This window comes from Aphelocoma coerulescens, chromosome 4 (genome assembly GCF_041296385.1).
Source record: "Aphelocoma coerulescens isolate FSJ_1873_10779 chromosome 4, UR_Acoe_1.0, whole genome shotgun sequence".
Lineage (NCBI taxonomy): Eukaryota > Metazoa > Chordata > Aves > Passeriformes > Corvidae > Aphelocoma > Aphelocoma coerulescens.
In genome coordinates this window covers 5,567,210-5,591,823 of record NC_091017.1, presented here as the reverse complement: position 1 = coordinate 5,591,823, position 24,614 = coordinate 5,567,210, and the positions used below count along the sequence as shown (strand labels likewise).

At 40.2% G+C, this 24,614-nt stretch overlaps 1 long non-coding RNA gene across 3 annotated transcripts in view; it reads right to left on the bottom strand.

Annotated features, from left to right (window-relative positions):
• LOC138109366 (uncharacterized) overlaps positions 1-24,614 on the bottom strand; it is a 126,030-nt gene that overhangs the window by 80,806 nt on the left and 20,610 nt on the right. For all 3 annotated transcript variants that reach the window (XR_011150431.1, XR_011150430.1, XR_011150432.1), the window contains exons 3-4: positions 5,749-5,822; positions 1,501-1,673 (exon numbers count right to left, since the gene is read on the bottom strand). This is a non-coding gene — a long non-coding RNA (uncharacterized lncRNA). The remainder of the gene's footprint in view (positions 1-1,500; positions 1,674-5,748; positions 5,823-24,614) is intronic.

The following is a 24,614-nucleotide window of genomic DNA, read 5'->3' as shown; positions in this document are numbered from 1 at the left end:
CCTTTACAGCAAAAGCAAAACTTTGACTTTCATTTTGTCAGGCAATTGTTCTGGAAACATTTTTGCCTTTATGACCAAAAGGTACCAAAACAGCCTTACTTCATAGCCCTTGTATTGTTCCAATGTGTGTCATGCAGAATCACTTTTTTGGACATGGAAAAGCCCATGGGCAAGTCATACATTATTGCACTGAATACTCACAAAGGAAATGTGACCGAATGTACCCAACTGATGGACGACTTCTTTGACATGAGTCAGATAACACTCTTACCTCCATGCTTGTATTCCATTCCTCCCACTGGCAAGAGAAAAAAATCCTTCTCCATTTGTGTATGGACATACACATTGGTTCCACCCTTGACTCACACATTGCTCTCATGACTCCTTCCAGCCCAGCTGTCCAAAGGTGCACACAACAAAGCCCAGCTAATTGCAAAGATTCATTTTGCCAGAGTAGCTCAGCCCAACACTTAACCAACACACCTTGCATCATTCCCTTGCTACAGATACTGCCCTTCCCTCCTACACAACATTTCCCATCAAGCTTTGGGTTTGTAGCTGCTATTTTTCTCAGTGGAAGATCTGAGACAGCATGGCAAATTCTTGTTTCACATGCTACTAGATGGTCCTGAGACAACCAGAGGCTTTTTGGTTTCTCCAAGAAGATTTCAAAGGCTTTTCTCCCCTAGTCAACCTGGTTCTCATGCAAACTCCAGCAGTTGCAGGGCTAACTGCATATATTCTTCCTCTCAGCTAACATGCTATATAGTCTAGGAAAACTGCATTTCCCAGATTGGGAGTTAAATACAATCAATTAGTCTGGCTACCCATGACAGTGGGAAAAGCTTGTTTCTGCATCTCTTCCCCAGTTCTGAGCCAGGACTTGAACCTACATCTCTAGACTATCATCTCTACCTGGTTCTAAAATCTGTTTCTTCTCCTCTGAATGCCAGCATTCAATAGACTCTCAGATACCACATGAATACCTTCATGGTGTCTCCCTTACTCCCTCCCTTTGGCCTAAGCCCATATCTTTATCCTGGACACTGCTAACTACCTCTTTTGTCAGCAAGCTATTTTCCTTGCAGCTGGATCCACCCAGATCCCAACCTCAAGGTGATTAGAAGCCTGGATACCTGACTTAGAGCTGCAGATTCCATGGGTAGCAGGACACACAAAACCTGGGCTATTCAACCTTTTCTGTCTGCCTGGTCCATAGCTTCATTTCCTTCCTGCCCTGCTCACCCACCCTTTCTAGCAGAGAAAGAAAGACCTATGATATAAGTCCAGAAAGAAAATAGGTGAAATTAATGGCTAAAACTTGCTTTTTTGTTATCTTCAGTCCCATAAAAGCAAAAGAGCTGTTTCAGCAACTAGTATATAGTTGGAGCACCCAACACTTCCTTTCACAAATACCAGACAAAAAAATAAAAAAGCTTTCAATCTTGCTGAAAAGAAAATAAAAACAATATTATTAAAATTAATTAAAGAATGCCTTACCACATCTTCTGGCACTGTTTAATGAGGAGGTTTATGCTGGCTACGTGTAGTGAAGGGGGCTTCCCTGAATGGCATTTGGAAAGAATGTCTCCAACACCTGGGTGGGATGCGGGCGGCCTCCCTTGAAGATATTTTCCTTCTCTATTCAGGTAGCTCCTCTGTGTTCTTCATTCCTGTAATTTAATCATTAAACCAACATCAGAGACTTCCCACTCTACCCCAGTGCATCACAGGGCTGACCCTTCCAAGAGATGTTACCAGCCAAATTACATTTTTCCTCATCAGGTTCATTTCCAGTACAATCACGGGGGTGGGGAGATCAGCACTTAAAACTAACTGGTAAAGTCAGGCTTTTGGCCAAGGTGTGTTGCCAACAGGTGCCAATGGCAACTTCCATGCCAGTGGAAATTCCAGTTGTTTCATCTTTTCCAAAGGAAGTACTTGAGAGAAGGTAAGTAAGTAAGGGTGATGGTTCCATTAACCAAATAAACAGTGAAGGACAATGACAGAGCCTCAGAGAAAGAAAAAGGGAAGTGATTTGAGGATATGACTCTCCTACTTTTTTCCACACCTTTTGTCTTGCATGTGACAAAAGCTAACTTAATGGAGACCAAAATTTATGGTTTTGATAACTGGTACAAAATAAGGTAAGTGATGGATTAAATTGGATGCTTCAACATAACCAAAAATCACCACTTTAATTGGCACAAACAGCAACCTTATGAGCAGTGTTACTAGAAAGATTAAGAGCCAGCCAGCCTTCAACATTAGACAGTAAATGCTCAGAACAGTTTAAAAAAAATCCATTTTATTGAAGATCGTGAAGTTTAATTTCTTTCTGATTTAGGAAGGAAAAAATTCATAAAAAGAGATTCTAGGCAGAAAAGCTTAACTCAAAACACATTACGAGGTTTTTTTTTTTCCTGCTGCCCATACACCACAAAAATTCCACACTTCAAAAATATTCTGAAATTACTATAGCAAAATTTTGCCTCCTAGTGATAAAAAGGCACTTCCTCTGTGTCTGCTGAACACTTCAGTGGAAACAGTTTCATAACCCGCCTCTGTTTCACCAAAACGGAATTTTCTGTGAGAACCCAAATGATCCTAGGGGAAAACCAGTGAAAAAGAGCACGTAAACTGGATTTCTAAGTTGCAATGCCATCTGTCAGTAACAGTAGGATCTACTGAGGGAAATTGTTTGCTGAATATTCTGGCAAGCTTGCTGCTGCCCATTCTGGGAACACAGTCCTTTATAGCTGTGTGCTTGTGATGAAACTCTGTGGTCATTCTGTAGGCATCGGCTAAACAGGAGCACCAGTGGGAAGGGAAAAGATGGCAAATGCTTGGGGCAAAGACAAAATGATCTCTACACAACCACTTTCCACAACTGCTTTAGCAAATGAGTTTACTCAAAGGAATGGTGGTAGGAAAGGAAACTTTTACACAAGTATTTTTTATATGTTAGCTAAAATTGAACTAAAACATTCACCTTAAAATCAGGACTTTAATCATTCAGTTACACTCAGATAATCAACACAAGGATATGATACCACAGAGCCATAAATTTCATAGCCTCAAAAACTTGGAACAGCATGGAAGGGATATTTCAGCCTGAGAAGATATTGAAGATTTCTTGAACAACAGACATCATAAAGATGATTCTCCTAGATCATTTGCTCAACAGCTTTGAAAAGTATATGTGAGAACCATAATTCATACCTAGCTTGTATTATGAATCATAACTGTCCTCTCCTGATCTATTTGTTCACCAAACATTACTTTCACTCAATACCTAAGAGAACACCAATTAGAATGGCAATAAAAGAGGGGGAGGAACATAAGACAAATATTCTCAAATTAGAAGATGCCAAATTATATCCAGGGCAACTATGCAAGGTATCGAACTATCTTTGTGAGTAATTCCACCCACTCAACTCCCTCACAGGCAGCCTCACTATTTCTGAAGGAAGTCTGTGTTTTCTGCATTTTCCTAGAAATAATAAGGAGTAAGAGAGGGATCTGTTGTAATCACAGGGGTAAACTGCACATGTTCCACATCAATATTCTGTAAGACAAAATTGTCACCACTGTTAGATGCATCTCTCAAGGGATAAGAGCTCATTTCTTCCCTTTTCAGTGCAGGTTTTCGCTGAGGAGAGAAAACCCACAACAAAAGCAGAGCCACTGATGCAGAGCAGTTATCAGCAGGGCTCGCCTGAGAGAAAGTCACACACACAGTCCCACTGAGGATAATTCTGCAGTGTCCACAGACCATTTCTATCTACCAGGAGAAGCACCCTGCCTTCCCTTCATATGACAAATGACAACAATGGCACAAGGAACTAGACCCAAGAGTGGATAGCAGCAGAGTCTGTCATTGGGGTGACATATAGCAATACTGCCACAGCAATTTTCTCCCATAATCAATAGCTGAATTCTCTGTGTTCAAATAGCCTTTTTAGAAGCCCCTCCTACTGTAAGCTCCTCTCCTCAGAAAGTGCCCTGAGCTTTCAGGAGTCATTTGGCCATTAGAAAAAGAAAGTTGGGATCAAAGCTGTAAAACAGCAAGTGTCATGTCAAGAACAAGAATTTGTAGCAGGTACTGTGACCTGGCTGGTTTACTTATCAGTATCAAGTGCAACTACTAGTCCTGGAGATAACATTATTGAAATTCCAGCAGTGCATGAACAACATGCTGAAACTTGTTTCCTCGCACAGTTTATCACTAAGTAATTCTTACAAGAAATTCAACATGCTTCTGTTCAGAATTGGAGTGTTTTTACTTCGTAGACTCAGAGTTTATGGTTCCAGAAGCAAACTGAGGGTCAGCATCTGCAGAGAAAATAAACTTCCCCAATTTTGCAGGACAGAAAATCCCCATGAGTGGAACCTCTGTATTTCCAGTCTCACAAGTGACTGGAGCAAAGAGAATCAGTAAGGAATTTCATCTGATTTGACAGAAACATTTCTGATGATAGCCATTCATTTTTACCCTCCACAAAATGAGCCATAATTTGCCTTGAATTCACTGAAATAAATAGAACTTAAACATCCAGAGTTCAAGCACCTTCACTTTCTCTGCCAAGAGATGGTTTAGACCAGTACAGATGTTCCCAAGAAGGAGCATGGCTGCAACAGCATTTCTGCTGTCAATAACTGCATCTCTTAAAGAAATTCAATAACAAACGAAGGAGAATGAAAATTAAAATTGGGGAAAGAGAGTATCCTGGGAGGGGAAGTGAGAACAAAACCATGCAGGCTTATGCAGCCAGCCATCTGCAAAGCTGAAGGTTTCACAAAGACAAAAAGCCTCTACTGTTCCTGAATCAATGACTTCCCCTTTACAAGCGAGCTCACTCTGAAAGAGATTCAAAATGGCTCTCAAGGAATTCATGCCAACTGTGAGGTCTGTTTTCTCAGCTCTATCCCACTCCCCTCTTTCTTTCCCAGTCACAAGGATGTAAGTATTTATCAGTCCTGTACCCCTGCCAGCGTACACTGGAACGAGTCAAAGGGACCTGGCACCGAATCACAGGGATTTGTGCTGCTAATAAATACAGCAGGCCCCATCCATTGTTGATTAATTTTGACTGAAATCTAAACACCAAACAACAAACACTCTTCTGAACTGCTTTGGTACCCATTAGTTTGATGTGTTTATTAGACAAGACTGTGTTCTTTCAAGTTTATTAACAACACATTAGAGTATCTGCAAACAAATATAGGAGTTTTATTATTTAAAGGTGTGGGCACCGTACACTAACATCTTTAGGATTTGACAATAAATAAAACCAAAATTCCCATATCAAACTGTCCTTAGGGTGACAAAAAATACCCCAACTAATTAAAGTGCAGCACAATACCAGCCCTTCACATTTTCAACAGTTTCAGCTCAGCAGAATGACACCACTGGAGTACACAAAGACTAAAGATAAATTAAAAAAGAAACAAACAAAAGCAAACTGTGAGGGAACCATAGAAATTGCACTGGTTCACAAAGGATTCATAGTAAATAGGAGAGGTTTGGTACTTCTGTAATATACTTCACAGGTAAATAAATTTGTTTTGTTTGCCAAATCAACATACAAGTATTCCAGCAGCTCCCAGCAAAACCATCGAATCACCACTAAACCCCACAATTCTTCCCCCCCAAGATTTTCTATCTTTCAAACAGGTGTTTACTGGGCTGAAGCACCTGGTAACAACCAAGCAAACTGTTTACAAAACATTTTTAAACCTTCTAACCTGGGATCTGCCCAGCTGCGAGTGGCACTGTGGAAAGCGACCTGGGGATCCCAGTGTACAATGAGCTGCATCACCTGCAAGACAAAGAAGTTCTTACTCAGTGCTTGTCAGGCTACACTGGGAATACTGTGCTCAGCTTTGGTCCCTAATATGCTAAAAAGACATGGATAGGCTGTCCAGGGAAGGACCACAAAGATGATCAAAGGACTGGGAAGCTTGCCATGTGAGGAAAGGCTGAGGCAACTGGGAAGTTCCGCCTGGAGAAAAGAAGGCTTAAGGGAGTTTCAGTATTTAAATGGGTGGCTACAAAGAAGATGTAAGAGGGAAGACACAAAAGGAAGGTGGTGATTCCCTTTTTACAGGGAATCACGAGTTAAAAATGAGGGGCAATGGGTACAAGTTGCTCCTGGGGAGACTCTGATTGGATGCAAGAGAGAAAATTTTCCCAGTGAGAATAATCAGCCATCAGAATATTTTCCCCAGGGAAGTGGTGGATTCCCCAACTTGTGACACTTATAAGATTCAGCTGGACTGGGTGCTGGGCCATCTTGTTCGGCCATGTTTTTGCCAGGAGAAGTCCCTTCCAACCTGGTAGTCTATGTTTCTATGATGATTCTCAAAATGTGACAAACTGAAGAACTTCTCTGCCAAAATCAGAGACAAAAGCTTTGACTAGGATGCAAAGGGGCACTGCAGAAGAAAAACACATAAATATTAATCCATTTTCCAGTTACATTAAGACTAAATAATATTAAGTTATTTCCCCATAACTCCTGCTAAAAATAAAAAATAGCTTTTGTCTACTCTTATTTTAATTCACAGACTGATAGGATATGTCAATATGCTTTTTGTTTCTGTCCTAAATTTGATTATAGTTATTCCTCTTCAGATATTCACAAGCCTTTGAGTTTAGATGACAATAAATTAAAGTGCATTGTTATTACTTAGATGGATGACAACACTAAATTTTAACACAATCAAGGATCAAACCAAGGGCAGTTCAAAAGGAATAAAACAAAACCTTCTTTGTTTGATGCACTGAAGTCAAATAATAATTTTTGCCTCAAGGGAAGTATGATTCATAACCATTAGCTGGCAATATCATGAAAACACATAGTATTAGATTGTGAATCTTTAAGTTTTCAAACCCACCAAAATTCCAGTCTACTAATATCTATGCTCCTCCAAAAGATTGGAATGCAAAGATACAACTGCAGTTGCTGGAGATTTTGCCATGCAAGGTCAATGTGAGGTGCCAGAGCAACTGCGGGAGTCGAGTTCAGACTCAGCCCTGATTTAGACTTTGGGAATAGAATTCTGCATCAACACCTCTCCTCTCCAGAGGAGAAATTAGTATTTAAGTGGTGATAACCTCACCTGTGTTTTCCATAGCATAATAATATATACTTTATCCTTTTCTTTTACCCAGGCTAACATTTTTCTTTTCTACTATGATTGCCACTGTTCATCAGCCAGATGTGTGCACTGAGGGGGCTCTCATACCTAAGTCTTATGTTACTCCAGTTAATTCAAAACTCAATAGTAAGTAACTAAGAAAAAGAGTCACTGTTTTCCAATAGCAGCAATCTTATGCTTCTAGCAGAAAATATAGTTTCTCATAGTGCTGTTCTGTCACCAGTTTTATTAGAAATTTCTGACTCCCCAATAAATAATCCTCAATAAACAGTGATGAAAAGTTTGTTCCACAGATCAAATAGTCGAGTACCCAAATAGCTTTTCAATTTAATGGGCTCTTTCAAGCATTATTTCAATGTGCTCTGTTGTCATAACAATATTACAGTGCCTGTTACTGGACCGTAAACTCATTCAAGAGGAAAAGTCATGCTGATCTTACCAAGGCTTATTAGCCTTCACTGTAGATTCAAATTTTATAATTTATTAATCTAAAGATGAAGACTATCTAATAGAAACTTTATGGGATTGAGGAGTTGTTTATTTTACAGTTTCCAAAATATTTGGAAATCTTTTAGCAGAATATCTTCCTATTGTTTGGACAAACCCATCTTCACAAGCAGATGTGAATGTCACTGCAGGCAAGAGCTCATAGGAGGGCTTTACATTACAGGATTATTTAGTAGGCGGGTTTTGCCACCATCTCCACTCTGGCTTTTATTTTATACAAATCATTTCCCATTGTTCCTCTTTAAAGAAGGTTGAAAACGAGCACTCATCCAACTTTTCTTTAGTTTTTTACTATGTTCTGCTACCAGAGCCTATAATTGCCATAAATCTGGTTGAATTGCACTGGAAAATAATCTTTTCACATTTTCACTGGCACACAAAGACAAACTACCAACTAAAGTTCACCATGCATTAGTTAGATGTATCCAAACAGCTGTAAATCTAAAGTTTTGTATCTCTCACTGATCTCAAGTGATATATTCTTGCTACTTTTTCCTGTATTATTTTAACATATTTATGTCCTATAAGCCAGGCTACTCAGAATCATTGGTCAACGTCAATTTTTCCATATGTTGGTAGAACTCAAGTCCATAGGAAAGCTCTCCAGAAAGATTTGACAAATCCTGAGACTACATTAGTCCCACTGATTTGAAGGACAAACTCCTTAAAAAATACATCTTCTAAAGTTCTTTTTTTCTACTGTGTTCCAGGACCTGCTGCAAGGTCAAGAGGAAGCAATATATTAAAATATATCGGGTTTTTCTAGGAATTTCCAAACCAGATATCTTGTCTTTAACTAGTCTTCCTTCTAAAGCCAGTACAGTCACAGAAGGAAGGAGGATCAATAAGCAAGTCATGGGGATATTGATTTATTAATTACAACAATTAGGAGACAGGTGGTACCAATAGTTTGGTGGTAGGTGGGGGGGGACAGGTTCACATGAAGGATTTTGACTGCCCAAGGAATCCAACTGACTTGATAACAGCAGCAGCTTGGTTTAACATTATCACTGGTACTGTGATATGTCCCCTTTCCTAAATCCTTACTCAGCCTCCTGGCTTCTTCAAGCACTGCTTTAATTTTCTTCCTAACAAAATCAGTGAAGACTCGAGACTAACCTCGAACAGCAGGTGTCTAATAGTCCCCTCTCTAATGGATGAGAAAGATATTAATATGTTAAGCTTAAGATACTGCCATGAAGCAGAAGAATTCTTCCTCCCTTGTAGCTTTAAAAAGGGAATTTTATGGTTTTTTTCCTCTGCAGGTCAATTTGGCATGCACAGCATTAATTTTGAAGGAAGCTAACACTGCTAATGAAGGATTTTCCAAATAGCACAAAGGAAGCATTTAATTACTTTTGGGCCTGTTGAGCCCAAAGCCTAGTAAAACAAGTCAAAAGTGAGTTGAGAATAATAAAACAGCATCTGTGTTTCACTCTGATACCCTGAGATGGGGAATTTGCATAACATTTTAAGGTAGAGTAAAACTGCAACTCTTGAGGTTAAGTTCTTTCAGCAACACACTAATGACACAAACACCTTACAGCTAACCCTACTAATGATCCTACATAAAAAATTAAATAGGAATAGGATTAGACAGGAAATTCCTCTTTTGCATGGTGAATTATGAAGATCTAAAAAGATCTACAGTGCCTGCAGAGGCATTGAAATTACAGCTCAGATACAAGAAATACTGAGCTCATTATGTCACTGAGATGGCTACTGTGGTGCTTCATTCAATGCCTATAAATGCTCATTTTTAGACTCTTGTTTCCAGGGACAATTCACATGCCACTTGTTTCATACTTACATGTCCCTATGGCTGTATTTCCACACATGTTCCTTTCTCAGACTAATATATTAATACCTACAACTTTATATCCTTTTATTCCTCCATTTACTAAACCCAGCAAATGTTCAATAAACCTCCAATATGTCCCATATAGTCTTGTGTTTCTAAGCCACTTGACAGAAACTTGTAGTCATAGAAAAGGCTTTTACATCATCCAGCATTCTCATGGTAACTGGTGTGAATTAATTCACTTAACTTGGTTATCTGGGGATCTGTTCACAAAATTATCCCAGTTTTGTTTGTTTGCTGAGACCAACAAGCATCTGGTAGAAACCAGTTCTAAAACTGACTAACATATAACTCTTTTACTTGCTCTCAGATCAAAAACATACTGATAATTTTAATTTCTACCTTTAAAAATCTTTCCCTGAATCACAAACCGTGGCACAGCTGAATTATGTCAAGCTCATTTGATTTGGCACTTCTTTGCTCAAAAGGGGATTTGAAGACCATCTTCCCAAATTTGTCTTGGAGTACCACTAACCAAAAAATTGGAGGATTTGGTAGGTTTAAAACCTATCATGGGTACTTCTCCCCTGAGAATGTGATTAAATAGGCAATAACAAACAACCAGATATTTACAGGGTAATTGTGTGACAAACTACTTTGTACCTTAAGAACCTACATTTCCTGTACAAGCAGTGGAGAAAAATTCCTCAAAAATGACTGAATGGTTTTTGTTTGTTTAAAGATAGACTGCCATTCCACATTACTTCACAAACCCTCTTCCTGAGAACAAATTTTTACCTTTTTGCATTCCAGCTGACCACTGCTTTTTTTGTAATGCTGATCCCATTATTTCATAATGAGAATAATTGTCAGCATCCTCAACTTCAAATTAAGAAATGTCTCTTTTGCTATCTATGAAACACTGTTTATATTGTCCTACAGTGTTGTGCCCATGAGGAGTTCCTTGAGGCTAATAGCTCAATTGTCAAACCTCTTCTCCTGGTTGCACATGTTCTACAAATTCTTGCAACATAATATTGCCGTTCACTTATCTTTTTTCCAAATATCAGGCATCATCTTGCATAGTTTATCAGAGCTGGCACGATTCCATGGGCTATCCTGCACACTGTAGCCAAGTTTTACAAGGTATCAGTCTTTTTGTATCCCTACTTTTAGCAGCAGGGATTTTTCTGTCAAGCCCTGGCACATTTCTGTTGCTTTCTCTCGGTTTAAAGCTCTGAGTGTTCATTAGCAACTTGAGAGAAGTTCTTTACAGCTCTGCCTACCATGTTGCTTTCAGACAACCCCCTTTACCATCTCTGATCTTTCAAAGGACGCACAGTTCAGTATTCACATTAAACCTGACTAGTTGCCTGTAGTGGTACAGAAAAGAAATAAGAGATAGTAACCATTAGATTTTCGTACACAGGAGAGATGTATAACATCTGCAATAATTGCAACAGCACAAAAGGGCCCTCAGAATGGCTAAAAAGCAGCAGCAAAATCAGTTTCAAGACTTTAGTTGCAGGTCTTAAGTATCTTACTTCTATGCTTATTAAAGATGGTTTCAGGATTTGGGAATCACTGTTCTAGGTTCTGTACAAAGCACAATTACAGATACTGCTCCCGCCGCAGATTATTTTAAGGCAATAAAAAAAAAAAAAAAAAGAAAAAACAAACCAGCCCAAAAAATCCCACACTCTCCCTATAGGCTTATTTGGAAGTAGGGTTAATCAAGTTTTAATCAAATTGCTGAAGTTATCAAGGTCTCGCACAGAACTGCCCAGAACCTGCTTTACTGGAAGGGAAGGGACCGGAAGTTGTTTCTGGTCACCAACCACCTCCCTCTACAGAACATTTCCAGGATGGTATCACATAACTGGCTGCAAGGGGATGGACTCGATAGCCAAAAGCAAGGAACAATACCAGAAACCCCTCACAGGGACTGAAGTAAATATTCCTATTTAATATTTTCAGCCACCACTTACATACTGTGCTACCCAGGCAAGTCCACAAAGGGACAGTACAGCAAAGACTTTGCAAATGCAGATTTCATTTTAAACCAAAAATTTTTGTCACTGCTTCTTTCTTCCTGTAAAAACAGGCAAGACAGTAGTGTAATACGCTACCTCAGTCTGGAAGGAAGAAAGGAAAACTTGGAATTTCGTTCAGCAGTGATCTGTCATTTATATGGTCTCCCTCTGGGTCTAATACTCTAATGACATTCAGAAAGACAGTTCAATAAAAAAATGGAAGCTGAGGCTGTTTCACAAACTGTACTTCATAAGCTATCAAACTTCAGACCTCTATGTTTCAATTAATCACCATCCATCATATCATATGTACATTGGAAAAGGCATTTTAGACTTCATATCAGTCACCATAATTAATTTAAAGAATTAGAGTCATGACAGGCAATATAATTAAAAGAAGCAGGCTTAAAAAGAGTTGGAGGGGAAGGTTGTTGAGTTCGAGTTTAGGGAGTTTTGTATTTTTTTTTTAACAATGTCATCTTCCAGTAACTTTCCTGTTTCATCCTATTCCATCTCAGCCTCGGAGGTTACAGACTTTGCTTCAAAGAATTTCTTGGCACTCTCATAGTCATAAAACAAATATTCTATACTTCCAAGATCAAACACACTTTGGCAGGATGCAAAATAGCTACCTCTGCTCCAGTTTGGGCAGACACACTTGTAAAGGATTGAATTTTTGCCTCTGCACCTGAGCAGCACATGATGTATCATGAAATATGCAGGTCTTCGTTATGTATGCCTTTCAGACAGGCTGCTTGTCCTTCCCTAGAACTGGAGCTAACATCTATTTGAATGCACTTCTCCAAAATGAATTAAACATGTCACAGGATCCATAAGAACCTCTTGTACTGCTGGAACTCATAGAATGCTCCATTTTAATATTGTAAACTCTGATTTTAATGTGAGTTCCACTCTCCCAGGCAGAGACTGTCTGCTAAGGATTATGTGCCAAAATGCTGTATTTTTTGAAGGAAAGACTTCTTATTTTGGAAGACTCTTTCAGATTTAGGATAGAACAGTAGCTGTGGATGCAGACAGAAGTGACACTAGCACAAAAAAAAAGGGAGATATGAGTAAAGCCTGTATATCTTCAAGTACAAATGTTTCCTCTCCTTACTCTCCTTTACTGTTTTCTCAGTAAAAGTGGACAGACAGGAGAAAGTATAAGGATGAAAGGTAGTTAGAAGCCTTAATATAATAGTATAATAAGATGCATGTGTATAAACACAGACACACATGTCTAGTTCTTCCAAAATATAAATTCATAATTTTGTTCTATATAAAACAGTGACTTGGAACAGAAATATTTTTCAAGTTTCCAAACTACCACAAAACTCAAACACTGGTTCCCAGCACAGTTCCTGCAGTAGTGCGTGCCACGGAAAAAAAGCAAGAAGAAAATTCACAAGTTAGTATTCAAAGTAGGGCTTGAAAAACATGCAGCAAATGAGTCACAGGCCATGGTGAGGACAAAGAAATAGCAAACGCAATATAGAATTCAGTAAGCACTGATATTCTCAATGATCTTGGAATTAAGGGATTTCTAGGGGAAAACTGTGGGCTAACAATTTTGGCATTTTGCAAATCGTTGCAAAGTAAAGTATTCAAATGTTCTTAAACACTGTTTTGGAGCAAGAATACCAGCTCAGGAGGAGAAAGCAGATTGATTCTATACTGGCCAAGTTTATTCTCTGACTTCTATCACTTTCCAACATAATTTAATACAATGCAACTCTAACATGACTTCCTCTGTATATTTATCAAGGCAACAAAGTACAATTTGATATAGATTATTGTCTTTACAGTTTGGAAAGTTGATATATAGAGGTGAAGTGAGTTGCCTAAGGTCACAGAAATTGAGCAAGCAAGAGGAGAAAATATCCAGTTCTCCTGAAACCAGAGATGCTAATGGAATTTAGTGTTTTGTCACTTATTTGTCACATAAATATAAAAATTCCATTTTTCTCCCATGGTTACTGCTTCACTTATCCATACACCATGCTAATAAATAGGTTTTGCATGTCAGGAGGAATTCAAGGCTTGCCAAGGATAACAACTTCAGTGATAACCAGACAGCATTAGGTGATGAGACAGGGTTGGGTGAGAGGTCTCAGTGCTCAGGTGAACTTGCTCTCCTATATAACTTACAAGCTTTCTTCAGAGTTCACTGGCAGGAAGTTTGAGGGAAAATTATCAGGTGATTTTAAAAAGAACCCAAACCCCAACAAAACCAGCCTACTCTCTCTGAGCCAGTATTATCATCTTTCCTTATTGCAGTAACAGCCAAACACCACAGTGGGTCTGTTTTACTGAGTACCCAGCAAGAAAAATGGTCTTTTCCCCTGAAAACTGTACGACCCAAATAGACCAGAGATATCAGGCAGGGCAAGTACAGAACATTGTTCATCCTGCCAGCAGCTAGCAGCACCTGAGGGTCACAGCCCCACCTTTTCTGCTGAAAGTGAGTGCCTTTTTTCCTACTTAGTTTATGGAGCCACACCGTTCTGCACAGAAGGGCTCCAAAAGACCACAAGCAGAGAGCTGCTGACCTTCAGCCTGCCTCAGCCCACCCTCATTACAATCCCTCAGAGACCTCTATCAGAGTGATATCCTTCATATTTTGTTGTGTAGAACAATGAATCTCGCTACTCTGTCTCTTCAGCACTCTACATTTCCCCACAGCTTCACTCTTTGCAGGAGCCATGGAAGCTCTGAAGAGGCGACTGGCATTGAGACAGAATATTGAAAAGGTCAGGGCTGTACCACACAATGCAGCCATGCATGGGGCACACCAGCTATTGAAACACCAATCCCATAAATCAAACACTAGAACAGTTTGCTCGGGGAGGCTGTGGAAACTCTATGCTTGAAGGAGTTCAAGGTCTGACTGAGCAAGGCTGGGCTGGACATCCTCCTAAAATGCCAGATTATGAATCTACACCACCTGCTACTTTTCACCTTTCAGCAGTGTCCTGATCTTAAAGCACTTCACAAGGAATAGCCCTGATTTTACGAGATCACATCAAAGTCAGTGTGGTTCCTGGCTGGTGATTTACTCATGCTGGGCCAATAGAATTGAGACAAGACCTAGAAATAATAAGAGTTTAAATGGGGATCATTCCACCTGCATTGAATATCACTGTCTCTGGGGTTTTGAAAAATAAGAGTAGTATTTTCTAATTGAAATTTACAGTGGGAGCTTAGCAAGTCATCAACCTTGGATTTAGGCAGGTTATGTGACAAGATAGTTATCCACATGAGTTCTGTCACTATCTCTCTTCCATTGAATGTGTCTCTTCAATTTCTCACAAAATGGACTGAATAAACAGATTTCTGTACAGAAACAAAATTCTAAGGCACACAAAACTTATTCCTCATTCATCTCTCCTCATTCTTTATCAGTTCTTTTCCTTCATTGATTAAAAGCAGTCATGCATGTGCATCTTCCACCACCCCTCCCTACACTATTTGCCTTTTCTCATCTTTCTTGGTCTATTTTCTGCCCAATTGTCAGAGATAAAATTATCTCTGTAATTCCCTCTGCCTTAACCACTCTCCAGTTCTTTTCCAGCAATATAGTTTCTTCCCTTGCCTGTCCCTTTTGAGCTCTCTTGCCATCTGTTACTTGTCTTCAGAATTTTTTTCCAGTATATACAGTCTCCTTTTTTCCACTATTTTGGAATTTAGACCACGTAGCACCGGCAGTTATTTAACTCTTGCAAAGCATACACAGCAAACAGAAGTCTTGTAAAAGACAGTAAACATGACAAAGTACTATTCTATTTTTAATCACTACATCACTACTCAGTGGGTACATTTAATACTATTTGCAGCTGTCAGATTTGCAAGCTGAGGCAGGTGAGGCAGAGGTAAAAGGTCAATGCTCCTTATTTTGATAGAAATAGAGGGAGCCTGATTTCCTTTATAGACTTTATGGGACTGTCATTCATAACTCAGTTCAACACAACATTTATCTGTTTGTTTCCCCATTTCACATCCTCTGTAAAACAGACCCGTCACATCCTCTCCTTGCCCTCAACCTTCCTCCAGCTGTAAACTGGATGTACTGCACAAAACCCTTCTAAATAAAGCTGGAGCTTATTTAGTAGAAAGATCCATGACCAATTAGAACGCTTTGCATTTCCCTTGGCTTATGCGAATAGCAAAATGAGAAAAACAGAAAAGATAACTGTGCTCTGTTAAAAGATAATCCCTTAGTATAATAATTGTCTAGCAAGTTGGAGTGCCACAGCAGGCAGAAATCCAGTCAGCGTTCAGTAATTATGTCCCCATTTATTTATGAGAATTATGCTCTGCCATCGCTTCAGGCCCTTTAGAAATGCTCCTATTCCCCAAGGCCTCAGCTATATTTATAATGCAGTATCCCCCACTATTTTCCCAGTGTTATGGCAACAAAGAATACAATATTTAGAGAGCTATCAAGTTCTGACAAGGCCAGGCAGCAGGCTCTGCGTGGCCCTGTCTCACTCAGAGGGCGCAGGCCGGGCGTGCGTGTGAGAAGGCGCGTGTGCCTCTCGCTGTGCACGGGCGCACGTCAGCCAGGCCTGCAGGAATGGCAGCAAAGACACCACAGCAGGATGGAGGAAGGGGACTAACAAAACTGTGTTTGTTTCTTCTCTAAACCTCCTGGCTAGAGGCACTTAATCACAGTATAGATTAGACTGTGCTGACTCATTTAAAAAAGAACCTGAAATGCAAGAAAGCTCACTTCCTTCCTACCTTTTTTTTAATGATAGAGTGAGGTTTGACTCTCAAGGTCATTGAAAGCTACAGAAATATTTCTTTCCACCTCAATAACCAGGAGACTCCTGCTTCCACATCTTTTAGGGATTTTTCTACACATCAGTAAACACAGCAAAGTTGGGACCCACCAGATCAGGCTCCATATTTCTAACAAATATGTTTTTATCTAAGCGGACATTCAGCTCTTGCAGTGACTGCAGTTTTGCAGCACATTTACATTGCACCAGCCAGCAGAGCAGAGCCCTTTCTCACGTTGCCATAGTCCTGGTCAGGAGACTGCAAGGTTTTATTTTCTCACTCAAGCTAACTTCTGGAAGTAATTACTAATAGATGAAACCAAAGTTCAGCTAAGCTGTTAAGTGCTCCACTGAAAGTTTTCCAAAATTAGCAACTGTCATGAGTCCTAAGACTTGATAAAGATTCTCTGAAAATTGTGCTTCCACAGCAGTGCTGCTCATTTACTGCCCTGTCAGATGTGTTGCCACAATGTCATTCCTAGAACCTACTAGAAGTGGGCAAGGGAGGAATTTGTCTTCTTTTTTGTGTGTTGCACATATGCACACATATCAAAAAAGTCATTGTGCCATACCAGCACTTACCATAGACAAGGAATGAAACAGAGCAGGAATATCAGGGCTACCCCATTCTCACATACCACCTCTCCTTTAAAAGTTCACACTGCCTCCATCTCTAGCATAAATAAGCTGTTCAACCTTCGCAGGAAAAGGAAATTATTGTAATTTAGTCCAAGTCCAAACTTCTACCCTTGCCCAGCAATGTGGCTCATTGTGTTTGCCTCCAGTCATCTAATCCAGTGAACATACAGAATGGGAAGATATTTCTTTGGTAAGGAGTATTGAAATATGAAATAACTTTACACTTCTTGAGTACTTTAATAATTTTTCCTGGATAACCATAAGCAAAAATTCAGAACCTATTTCTCAAACCTTTTCAAAACACTTTGTTGATACCTTAAAGCACAGGGGGAAAAATAAAAGGGAGGGGGAGGAAAGAAGGAGGAGGAGAAGAGTGATATACCAATGGAATTGAGCAGCTGGATAAGTAGTTCTCATCTGGATCTGAGTACATCCAGATACACTCCCAACTGCCAGTTATGGAGTAAGCTTGATAATAAATCTAGCACAGGAGCACAAGAGCTACATATTAGAACTAAGATTTCTTCCCTTAAGAAGTGGACTATAAGCACAAACAACTTTTCTAAACCCCTAAGCAAATAACAAACACACAGCTCTATGAGCAAGTCTGCAGACCTGAGCACGGCTCTTTCAGGTTACACCTCTCTGCTTTCATCCAGCTGTTTTTCTTTAAATCACTTTCTACCATTGTCGGAAGGAATTAACTGAATTATCTGGGGGGGTTTTTGGCTACATCCAGCTTGTATAAAAGACCCATTGCCATCTTGTGGCTCCCCCACTTGGGAGCAGACTGTGTCCACAAGGAAACTGAGAACAGCCCAACACAGCCTTTTTGTACCTTTTAAGATTTGCCTCACGGAAGGAAACGTTGGCTTATGTCCAGGCCCATGATTTACTGTAACCTTCCAAAGGAACATCCAGTTGACTGGAGCAATTTATTAACCATGCCAAAAAACAAAAGCAGGCGATATTTCTGGCATGTTCTGTTTCCAAAGGCCCAAGCATAACAAGAGAGATTACGCCTCTGTTTGCAATTTCTACACTCAGAACCTTAGACATGTTGTTCAGTTCTCTTAAGCTTATTTGTAGTTCAACATTTTCGATGTGACTCGCTGATGTGTCAGAAATTGAAACCCCATCATCGGAAGGAAATCATTGTTATCTTCCCAAGTAAGAAATGTAACTACATTTGGTATACAAGCCTTATTGTACACACTTTCTTAAATACAGAAATCACTTTAACTTCTATAGAACCAAACCTGAAGCCTCCAAAGACTGAGAAAGTTACCTCTTAAAAACCAAATCAGAATACATTGAAATACTCACTAATTCAATATACAGACCTGTGTGTAAGTGGCATGAAATGGGCAGCAACATGAGAAGCTGGAATCTTGCTTTTATTCCCAAGTAACTCAGTGTGATTTGCTATACTGTGGATTCTGATCAGCACAAGGATTTGTGTCAACTGCTGTGAAAAGTTGTTAATTTGTGTTCATCTTTTCCCTGCTCCTCCCTCATATCTTGTCAAGGAACTCTTGATACTTTCCTTAGCACACCTAGATTCTCTGAAGCTGTCCCTCACAGAGAATCACTCACCTTACTAAAGTGTTTTCCATGTGATAGCCATGAAAACAGCAAGATGAAGTGGAAAACAGAAAGATGAAGTGAAAGACAATCAAACACATTATTTTTCTGTACCAGTGCTGAATTCACACTGTAGACACATATAACTAAACTATTTCATAATATCTCCATAGTAAAATTTCACAAAATATTATGACACCAAGCACACTGTTTATCAGATTTCATGTCATCTATTCAGTTGCAAGTTGGTCATGCTTAATCACCATGACCTTCCGGAGATCAGAACTTACTCATCTAAGTTGCTTCACTTCCATTAGCAGACCATATTAACAAAATGTACAAAAGCACCATTGAAATGCTTGGATTAATCTGTGGAGCAAAACTAAAAACATCTCAAGCCCATCCTCCTACATCAAATGAAAAGTCTGAGCTGAAAAACAAAAATGCTTGGAGTTTACAATGTGTCAAAAGAATCAACGATTAATTTTTACTTCTTAAATTTGTGCTCTATCACTGCCCCAAAACTTTAGATACACAGTTCTATCAGATGAAAAAAAGTATTGGGTTTAGACATACTGAGCTCAAGAATGTGGAAAACAAGCCCAAAGCACAAAGTAAGAAATAAAAATAATAACCAAAAAAATTTTAATTTTTTTTTTTTTTAAAGAGTGAGTAGAGCACAATTGATGAACACACAAGTCAGGCTTGGTTAGCAGGGTACTTAGGATACAGGACGTGCTGCTTGATCTCAGTGTTTGTGATTACAGACCTCAACACCTGGCTCTCAGAGTAGATGCAAATTTGATGGCAGATGTTTGCAAGAATCACAGAGGACTGTTTTTGTAGTTAAAAGTGATTAAGGCAAGATGTTCATTTTGCCACATTTTTGTCACCCTTCCATTTTGAACTGTCACCCTTCTGCCTCTTGTCTGTCTTGGACAGGACAACCCATTTGGCAATGGCTTACTCAATTAAACCTACTCCAAATGTGCCCTCATCATCCCAAACTCCTGCTCTTTCCATACCTTCTCCACTTTCAATTCAGAGATCACAGATGATAGCCGAGGCCACCTCATGTATTTTGCCCATGTAGGTTCAGCCCAGATGTGACCATGGAGATTGAACCTCTGCATGGCATTTTGCCCTCCCATTTTGCCCTGGTGGCTGCCTCCAGCCCTGCAGAGCGACCCTAGAAGAGCATTGCATCTCTCCAGCAAACCTTAGTACCATCCAGCACCTACAAAATGGGAACCTGCTAAAGCTTAGCTGAGAAGCAGAAGGCTGTCAATGACCCCTTCTCTATTCCCATCTCAGTGAATCCACACCCAGAATATAAAGCATTCAAAGTGACATTTCCCATCTCAATCTGTCAGTGTTAATATCACCTCCCTCCCTGTTCTGTGAATAGAGCCTTTGGAGACAGTCCCTGCAACCAAAAGTCAGTTGCTAACCCCACAACTTTCTTCCAGCCTCAAGCCTCCTTTCATTTGTGAATATCTGTTTCCAGGGCACAAAAAGTTTAATTTCACACCAGATAGAATGGCCCAAGGCAAGGCTGGATAGGGCATTAAACACCCTGGTCTAGCAGAAGGTGTCCCTGCCCAAGGCAGAGGGTTGGAACCAGATGATTTTTAAGGTCCCTTCCAACCCAAGCCATTCTGTGATTCATTCTATGATCAAGAGCTTGTCGGAATTTTGGGAGCCTGATAATACCCATTTCCCACACTCCAACCTTAAAGAAGGAAAAAAACCACACTGTGCTAAAGTGGTCTCAGCTCATACATTTCAGTCTTGAATGAAGCTTTTGACAAAGGAATCAAAGGATGCTAGTTGGTGCTAGTAAATCAGGACACCTCTTTCCCCATCCTTTCTTCTTTGGTTTTTTTTTCTTTTGTGTTTGTTTCTGTAAAAGAGTCCACCTTCACTCCCTAAACAAGAAAACCAATTGCAAAACACTCAATACCAAAGGGGCTAAGCAGTCCTTGGAAATCCAGCCCTTTGCATCAGCCACAACACTGCCCCTTACTTCCTCATCCATGAGGGGCCTTCTTTGCTCAATTTTTCATGCCAGCACCTCAAAGCCCAGTCCAGTCCTGCGGATGATAACCATAATTTTTAGCCAGCTTAACATTCTGAGCTGCACTTGAATTCATAACCTACAGGCAGATGACTTCATACGCTTCACCCATCCCGCACGCCATCTGGTCCCCACTTGGCACTGCCTTGTAGGAGCTCCCTGCCCTGTGGCTCTCACACAGCTGTTGTGTTCATAGCCTCAGAACTAAACACAATTTCTGCTTCTGCCATGATGACCCCTAACTTTCTGTTGCTACTCAATATGCCTCCTGACATTTCCAGGAGCCATGACTCAGTCGGTTTCAACAATGTCCTACAGACATATGGCAATAAATAGCAAATTTTCCAGAAAGTAACAAAGAGCACCCAGATTTCTGAATGCCCTTTTCAGCTGCAACTAGAAATGAGCTCTGTTCAAAAGACTCTTAATTTTGTGCAAACATGCAATGAACTTCTCTGGATTTCAGATCTGGCCATGCTGTCTCTAAAGGGCTCACCACAGACACCCTAAGCTTCGCAGAAACAACAGGAACATCTCCCAGGCTAAAGTCACAAGACCCTTTTCCTTTGACAGGAGGCTGACACAGCTCTCACTTTCCCAATAAAATGGCCTGAGGCACATCTTGGAGCAGTACCTGTTCCATGCAGGAGAGGGCAGCGATATACACGTGTGCACACTTGGCAAATAAATTGACATGCATTTGGACACACTTCCTTTGAGTGTCTGACTCCTCTGGAGGTTCAGATGCTGCTCATGATGACGCAGTTAAGGAAAAATTCCATTATGGCATGCGACAACCACACGATGACAACTCAAAATGAATGCAGGTAGATTGATGCTAAGTTAAAGGAATCAAAAGTTTGGGGTGGAAAAGCAATTGCAAAAGGCACAGGATATGCTGGTGGGAGAAACAGGTTCAGCTTGGGTGAAAGCAGAGTTCCACAGCAATTTAGCCTTTCTTTAAGAGCTGACGGTACAAAATTTTATGTAAATATAGGCACCCACAAACACAAGATGGGGGAAGGGAAAAAGAAGGAGGTTCCTAATGTGTCCAAAGCTAAAATCTGCAAGCCACTTTGTCACTGGACTCTGTACAACTGCAGCATCTAAATACCAGCATGTATCCAAATCTTGGGCATGTTTCAATAGGAAGCTAGTGACACTTGAAAAACCTGAAAATACTTCCTAAAACTCTGATTACTAAACATTTATGAACACCTTTACTTCTATTTTTTGAAACTATCCCAACTTCTTCCCATGGCAGAAGTATTTCCTGGAGACATTCATTTGGATTCTGGCATTTTTTCCCTCTTTACGTGGAACTCGTGGAGCAAAATTGAAGACAAATATAATACTCTTTAATATAAAACACCAGAAATTTAAAAAGCATTATTTCAAGTGGACTACTTCATAAATAGAAAGGGGGAAAGATGAGCTAAAACCAAGGAAACACTCTCCAGGCATCTCTGGTGTGCCCAGTAAAAGCACCACCAAGATATATTTAATACATACCTTATGGCAAATTTAGTAACAAATTAATTTAATAACAAATTTGTACTCAGTTTATAGGGTAACTCTCACAGGTGCACCAAGAAGCCTGGCACATCCCACTAAACCTTCTTAAAGGTGAAGCTTCCCAGCTGGGGATGGCAGGAAAACCCAGCACCCAGGAGTGCTCACCTCACTGCCAGAACAAATGCAGCCCTTGAGGCAAACCTGTTCTGCACAACTCCAAAAATTGTCACTCAAAGCAGGAATAAAGCAAGAAAGGAAAATTGGAGCTGTGTTGATGTTCACCTGCCTTGTACATGGGCATGAAGCTGAATGGCATAAAGCCAAGTGAATGTTTAAGCTAATATAAACAGCCTACTCATTTAAAACAAAAATACAGGAAAACAAAAACCAAAAACAACAACCAGCAAAAGGACACAATGAAAGAGCAGCTCAAATATGCAAAAAGCACACAAAAAGATCTCTATTTCAGCAACTAAACTGTGGTAACTAGAGCTGTATCAACAGTACCTCTTAGTGGCCACAGTAATCTGCTACCAAAAAGAGGGAGGAAGGGAAAGGAAAAAAAAAAGGAAAAAGAAGAGAAAAAGTCATGAGTAGAAACATAAGGGAGCTAGAGAAAAAAAGAAAAAAGTAGAAGGATTTAGTACCCTACCCTGGAATAATCTTGCAGACACTTATCCAAAGACAGTGGTATTTCCCCTTCATGTTTTAAAGAGATGTATGTGAACAGATATCACTCAGCCTGTGTTCTGTGTGCCACATGCCCACACTTTCCACAAGCCCTGCTAGCAAAACTCACCCTGGCCTTGAAAACTCATATTTAATATGCTTAAAAGTGTAGAACCCACTCAAAACATTTCAGATATGTAAAGTGAGATCCAAACCAAGGTAAATAAACTTCATATTTCTTTCCATGTGGGCTGGGGAAGGGGCAAATAGGGAATGAGATACATGTATCCATTTACACTGTACCTAGACACTTAAAAATAACAAAGCAAATTTTTGACATCCCTGTGCTTCACTTCTGCAAGCTGTGAAGGATTGCCAGAAAGCTGGAGCATGGACTTGTGGCTAGAAAAAGGTGGAATCTGAAGATGATAGAAGCAGGGGTAGGGAACACTTTTCCTTGTCCTGCCTGGGCCATCAGTACATGGATCATGAAGCAGGAGGCGAGGCCTCCAGGGCACACTGCTAAGGCAAAGCTTGTAGGCATAAGGGATAAAAAATACACTGGCTATTTTGGGAAGATCATGAGTGTACACTACATTACAATTAAAGTAATGAAGAGGGGAAAGAGTGAGAACCCCATGTAAAATCTTCCCAGATGTAGCCACATAATTACTGGAAGATATGGAATTAGAATCAAGCCTGCTGCCACTCTCCACCTCATCAAGACATCCCAAGATACCCTTTCCCAAGGGCAATGTTATCACATAACATCTTCCAGACTTGGCAATTTTAACAATTGTTCAATTTAATAAAGAAATAAGCAAGCTGACCACTGGCTAAGTTTAAACTAGTATTTCTTTGGAAAATAGGAGTGTTCAAATGTTCTCTACCTATCATTTAACTGGAGTGCTAAATTTCCTCTGACTCTACCTCATGCCTGTAAATCTTCCAGCCAGTCATTAACTGCCTGGTAAAGGACTGGCACCTCATATATTGTCACTTAATTATGCTATGCTACATTGGGCTTCCTAGGAGGCACTCATTTAGCACAAAAACACCTCTAAAGAAAACGATGTAGACAGACTGCCCAAGCCAGAGACGATGAAGAATGCTGCTGACAGGGGAATAGAAATGACAACTAAAACAGCCTTTGGAACGGAAGGAGAAACCGTAGCGACGGGGAAAAAGAAACCAAGCATGGACATTTGAACCATCAGATAAACAGCAGCTGACAGGACATTTTAGATCTGGAAGGAGGGGGCAGAGGAGGAGGAGGAGAAGTGCACCAAAGTGGAAATAGAAAATTACCCTCCTGAATGAACGAGATGTGTTTGGAATGAGTCACAGGGGAAGGCGAGTGCAAACATCAGCAAGTTGAGAAGCTGACTGCGCGGTACCTTGCTCCTGAACCCGGTCCTCAGAAACGAGAGACGGCTGAATAAACACAATGAGAAAAACAGCCTGTTCTCACTTCCTACCTTTGCCATGCTGACATGAAAATGCTCTCTGGGCACAGCCCTACGAGCACAAGGAAGGCACTGCCACTGCTGACTTCAACACAGGCAAAGGACATTCAGCACCTCAGAATTGTCCTTCCTTTCTTCTCACTCCAAAGAGATGCTTCGGTCTTTCGTGCTATGGAAGGAAAACCAACCGTGCTCCTGTACAACAGACACTGCCTTCAGGACCTATTGCCAAAAAAATCCAGGCCAGAACTGAACATAAAAGAGCCATATCAGCAAGGGATATAAAATAATACCAATGCTGCCATGTGGCAGTTACACACACACACCTCCCTCAGCCACTAGAGCCATTGTGGATGCTGCCGTGGATGGAGCATTTAC